We start from the raw sequence: 6,434 nt of genomic DNA on the forward strand, positions 1-6,434 counted from the left end.
ATTTTATTGATTTTTCTGTATTAGCATGATATCAGACTGTCACACCTAATATTTTGATCTAAGACCAGCTTCAGGTTGTTTTCTTAGCAAAACAACATTTATGTAAAATTCAAGTTATCCAATTATTAGGTCCTTACATATGAAATTGGCATTTTGTATGGGAGGAACAAAAAGTCGAATATTTTTAAATATAATATATTTAATTAATCAAAGTATGAACCATTGTTTTCTATGCACTTTTGCCATCTCATAGGTAGTTCATTGATCCCTTTACTAAAAAAACCAGTCGGACGGGAATCAATAAAATCTGTGAAGGGGATTTGGACTGCCCCATCAGAGTTAAATTTTTCCCTTGCAAGAAGTTGTCCAAATTTCGAAAAAAATGGTAATCTGTTGGAGCAAGGTCCCGGGAGTACGGAGGATGTCTTAGACATTTCAATTGAAGCTCTTCTAATTTGGTAGCCGTCTGTTGTGCAGTGTGTGGTCTAGCGTTGTCGTGAAGTAGCATTGGCGTGGAGCGATTGACCAGCCTAGGTTGTTTAGCCGCTAGATTTTCCATCATGGTTTGCAATTGCTGACAATAGACATCAGCCGTAATAGTCTGGCCAGATTTGAGAAAACTGCAATGAACAATACCGGCTCTAATTAACCAAACGCTTACAAGTAACTTTTTTGGGGTTAATTTTGGCTTGGGGCAGGATTTGACTGGCTGGCCAGGATCCAACCATTGCGCTGAGCGCTTCCGATTATCGTAAAGAATCCATTTTTCATCACAGGTAATGATTCGATTTAAAATACCTTCATTATTGTGCCAGTTCAGTAATGTAACGCAGCAGTCGACGCGCGTTTGCCGGTTTGCTTCAGTCAATTCGTAAGGTACCCACCTTTCAAGCTTTTTAATCTTCCCAATTTGCTTCAAGTGAATTAAAACAGTTTTATCACTAACACTGCAGCCTGCAGCTAACTCGGACGTGGTTTGCGATGGATCCGCTTCCACAATAGCCTTCAATACTTCATTAAAAACTTGGGTCTCAGGCCGTCAACAGGGCTTGTTCTGCAGGTCGAAATTTCGAGAACGAAAACGTTGGAACCAAAACGAACTGTGTTTTCTTTTGCAACATGACCGCCATACACATCATTCACCCTTCGAGTCGTTTCCGCAGCACTAGTGCCACGGCGGAACTCGTACTCGTAAATAATGCGAAACTTTAAGTTTTCCATTTTGTAAAATGAGTGACGCAAACAGAAAAAAACGATTGAATGTCGGTCATCAAAGCACAAATACATGAGTAAATAGCTGTACAAATTGAAATTTGAAACTCCTAACCAAAGAGGAGATATTTGAGGTCAAAGTGCCAGTACGACAACACGCCAATTTCATATGTAAGGACCTAATATTTATCCCCAGGCCGGGGTATTGTTGCGCCTCAAACACTCAACAAAGTGTTTTTTACTTTGCATTCAAAATAAAAAGGAGATGTCAAATGTCAAAGTGCGATGATTTCGCGTTGCATCAATTAACGTAACACCAATTAATAAAATAACTTTTACGATGCTAGCTCCGAACGGCTATCGATAGAGTTGGGACACGCCGCTATTTGGTTACGACACTTGATCGCGAAACATTATTGTTTTCATTACTAGAGATATATACATAAAAATTTGTAGGAAATCATGCTACATTTAAAAAATTTTGTATAATTTGTATTTACAATTTTCTTAATCTACAAAGTAATAATAAAAATTATTAAAAAGTAAATTTAAACAAATTTAGAAAGTTTCTTTCCTGTGGCAGTGGACCTTTAACCCTGGCAGCATTTCCTTACTGTATTTTGATACATATTCGTTGAGCCAGAAAAGCACCAGCTCTGGGGTCTCCGGTCTATATATCAGGCGCAAACTTAAAGCTTTTATAAGCGCCTGTGCACTTGAACCCCACAGCCCAAGAGTCTTCTCCATAGGGAACAAAATCGAAGTTTTTTTTTGAAGAACCGTTTGTAATGCTTGCGTGAGACGGGGCAAACGTGTCCACACAAGCATTCCATATTAAACCCCATCCCATTTTCCAAGGGATCAACGACCGATATATACTATATTGGAAGCTAAGAATATCAAAAATGTTTTCAAGTACCATAATGAGCGACGAAAGTTTTTATTACGGTCATAAACAGGACGATTGGTTGAATATAAAGTAAATTTACACCGTAATACTGTTGTATCTATATTGAAAGGAGATAGACCTAAGGTTATCATAATCCCTGAATCTAGTAATATTTTACATAGCAGATTCTATAAGTAATAAGAAAGAATTTTATTTTCAATTTATTTAGTAGTGGTTCTTAATAAATTTTTCAACATTTCTTGTATGACACAGATGTTACGTGGGCTGACATAATAGCCCCTCAGTCGGTCAAACGAGCTATTGAACGACATAACGTCAAGAATATACAGGGTTCAGAAAATTCGTGTCGAATACACAAAAATATTAAAGATTTTCATTGGTGGTCACGAGCCCAATTATTCTGCAAACACTTGTTAACCTAATATACGTAATATAGATTAAAATATTTTGTAGTTATTAACTTGTATAACACGTGTGTCTTGTGTATTTGGAAGATTACTTTTGAGCAGTACGAGTACACTCCAAACACCACAATTATTATTAAATAACTATGCAAATAAAATTATAATTAGTGAAAAACATTCCTGCTATACCTCCCAACCAATTAATTATGATTAATTTATTGACTGCCATATCGTGACATAAGGCTTTTAATAATGTTAATTAAACAGTAATTTGCATTGTTGTTGTGTAAAAATAAAAATCAAAACACGAATTTCTTAGGGCTTCCATCCTTCTAAGCGATTTTTGTCCCGCCATAAATGGACATTTCTTCAGTGCCAAGTAACATAAGGCGAAGGAAAACACCATTCATAAACTGACAATATACAAGGTGTCTCAAAAGAAAGTTCATATTTAGTTGATCGATTTAAAAAAGTAAGTCGTGCATCAAAAAGGTTACATTTATCATTAAATAACACAATTTGGGAATTTATTCCCTAAAAATAATACCGTCCAAATGTAGACTCTCGAGTTCGCGGCACTCGTTTAATCGAACAATAAAATTGCTTATGACGGCATGGCAGGTGGACACAGTGATGGCTGCCATTTCGTGGCGAATATTTTGTTACAATTGCGCTAGAGAAGTTGGCTTATTGGCGTAAACTTTAGATTTAAGATAACATACGAAGAAATTCATAGGTTAAATCAGGACTGCGTGAAGGTCAATTTATGTCACCTCTCCTGGAGATCAATTTGAATGAGAAAATTTCAAGAACTCGTGGCAGAGACTGGCAACTTGGGGCTTTAATTCTTGCACCAATTGAATTTTGTTGGGGTGCAGCTTCAGGTCTTTGAATAAAATGCAGTGTAATGAAGATATATGCACTTTTAAAGCACTAGCGCGCAATGTTCTTATGAGACACCTGTTACTTAATAAACCTTGTAATTCCGGATTCTCAGTCATTTGTATTAAATAAATTTTGTTTATAGAATCTTGCTTTTTTTGTCTAGGTCTATGAAAACCAATATCAGTTTTAGGCCCGTGGATTACAGATATAAAATAACATACATTCAATGGAATTATTTTTAATAGCTTTTAGGTTCTAGTAATCAGTAACGATTATAACGCTTTTCATTTCCTTTCTACATAGATATAATTATTTATATATAAATATACAATGATTATAAAAATTTATAAACGGCTCATATCACGATTTATCTAATTGATTTATAGCACATTGTTACTGGTTATACAAACAAATTATTAAGGTAACATTATTATTGTTATATTTGTATTAAAATAACGCTTAGTATAAAAATCTAAATAGATTTCATAATCTTCAAAGTAATGCCATTTTGTATGTAACGAATATGATTTATGAACATTTGTTATGAAATTATTTCTACTTAAATCTTGCCTCACTTGATGAGCATCATTTCGTAACAAGTCGCTTTTTCTGGTGAGCCGGAGACATCAAACGACGGAAATTTGCCTTTTTAGGTAATAATATAATAGTTTTGGCAACGGGGCGTAGTTATGTGTATTTATTTATTAACAAAGTACCACATGACACTATGACAAATCAGGTTTTTGTTTTACACCACTCGACAGAGAAAACTAAGCCAAGGTAGTGCGACGCCCGCGCAGGCATGACCACAACATACGTAGAACAGCGGTTAAGCATTAAATTTTGAAATCATTTTAATATTTGAAAGCTTTATTACCTATGATCACTGACTGAATTCATCGCAATATAAAATATTGAGATAGATTAAATGCAATTTAAGTTCATACGTCATTATTGTTTCTAATTTTAAATTAATATTTTTAATTACGTACACATACTATGTATACATAAAACATATAATGGATTATCACGTTATTTATGTTTAATTCCACTATTTTTCGTACAGAAGTGCAGTGCTTTTGACACGATTGCATTGATACAAATTTAGTCTATCGCCAGAAATTCTACTAACCATATGAAATCTTCATATAAAAATCGCTACATTACGATGTTTACTCAAGTAATAAAAAACGTACGTTGATATCCTGATAGCAGCCATCACCGAAGCCAAACCCTGTTTTTGAGCCATCAGTATACTTGCTCATTCTGGTCGATTGATCATGTTCCTCATTTGTACATGATATTTCCTCTTGAAAATGTTTTCCTATATGTGTCTTTGCGGTAGCTACACAGCAAACTAAACTGAATAACACCTACATTGTTTTTTTTATTATCAGTAGATCACTCATTTTGTTATAACAGATTTAGGTAATAAATATTATATAAAAATATTTAAATATTATATAAAATCGCTACTGTTCCTCTTGCGCTGAAACGCCCTCGTTATAATCACGTTATTAATAGCGACAAGTCAGTGGAAAGCAATTAGCAGCGCACGCAGAACCTTCACCCTCGACCCCAACATCAGACCTCACTCGATCACTGAAGGGGTCAAAAGGAATATATTGTCACAATAAGGCACAAGAAAAAGCAATCTTAATATGTTGCGGCTAATTAAGCTTTTGTGAATTGCTAATTGTGTCTATAGATAATGTTACTTTCACATTTTAAGACTTAAAAACTCGTGTTTGGTGGCAAGGCATAGACTATTTTAACAGTTCAGTACAAAGTTTTTGTCACTTATCCAGCTTCGATAATAGATAATATTTTATAATAGAGAAGCCTAAAGCTAAAAAGAGCTTTTCTATATTTGTTAGTATACGTATAACTTACACGTAATTAATTTAATCATATATATTGGTGAACTAATAATGTGAAGAAAATAAATTATATTGTACATGACTAAATAAGATATAATAACAAAATCGAAAAGCATAAAGAATATAAGTAAAGTTTTAATGTGGATATTTAACACGAAAGTTTTTTTTCTTTATACGGGATAAGCACTTAATTAAAAATGATTTTCCTTCACACAATATTTAATGTGTAGTAACAAATTTTAAATGTGGGATTTGCATCTAATTTCTTTGCTTTAATCAATAACAATCTCATATTATTAGTAATGATAACAATTTCTTTTATAACATTCATTCAAATTTTGTTAAATGGATAAGTAACATATCGTAGCTGTTGTGTTATTAGGTATTGGCTAATAAACAAAAAAAAAACCACTTTTTAAACTCTTTATAATTCATTATAAGGTATATTGATGTGATGAAAATATTATTTATTATATTCAAAATGAATGGCTCACTGCGTGTAACGAAATATATTTATTAAAGCACGATTTGTGTTTGGCATTAATTAAAAATTTCCAGTTTCAACCTAGACCTACAATTGCCACTTATTAAAAACTATAACTTTACCTTCGCCACTTGACCTTTTACATTTCAAAACGTGAAAAACTGAAATTGTGAAACTAATTCATCCCAGATTAACTAGCACGACACTTACGTATAAGCCCTAATCACATATATTCTATATTATATAGAATTCAAAATTTTATTTATGTATAACATATAACATATTGCATATATGCGAATTATGCATTGCCTTGTCAATTAGCTTCTGTCGTTGTATATATGAGAAGGTGGAACATTAAGGAATAAACATATTTATCTCTTTTCTGTTTAGTGACTCTTTTATGTTATGATTAAAATAATTAGAATCATTGTCTATCTAGGTATTTATTATATGTTCCGCTATGCAAAATCTTGATAACTTAGTCGGCAGCAGAAGACATCTGTCACGTTAACCACGTCTCTTCTTCTATAGGTTATATGTTAAAATCAGAGCACTTTTAATATGTAACATTGTACTTATTCGATTTAAAGACCTTTTCCTGAAAGGTTACGTTAAGCTCGCTCAAGGTCTACAAGATTTAAAAAATCGAGTAATGTTTA

The sequence above is a fragment of the Pieris brassicae genome, chromosome 1 (genome assembly GCF_905147105.1).
Source record: "Pieris brassicae chromosome 1, ilPieBrab1.1, whole genome shotgun sequence".
In the NCBI taxonomy this organism is placed as follows: domain Eukaryota; kingdom Metazoa; phylum Arthropoda; class Insecta; order Lepidoptera; family Pieridae; genus Pieris; species Pieris brassicae.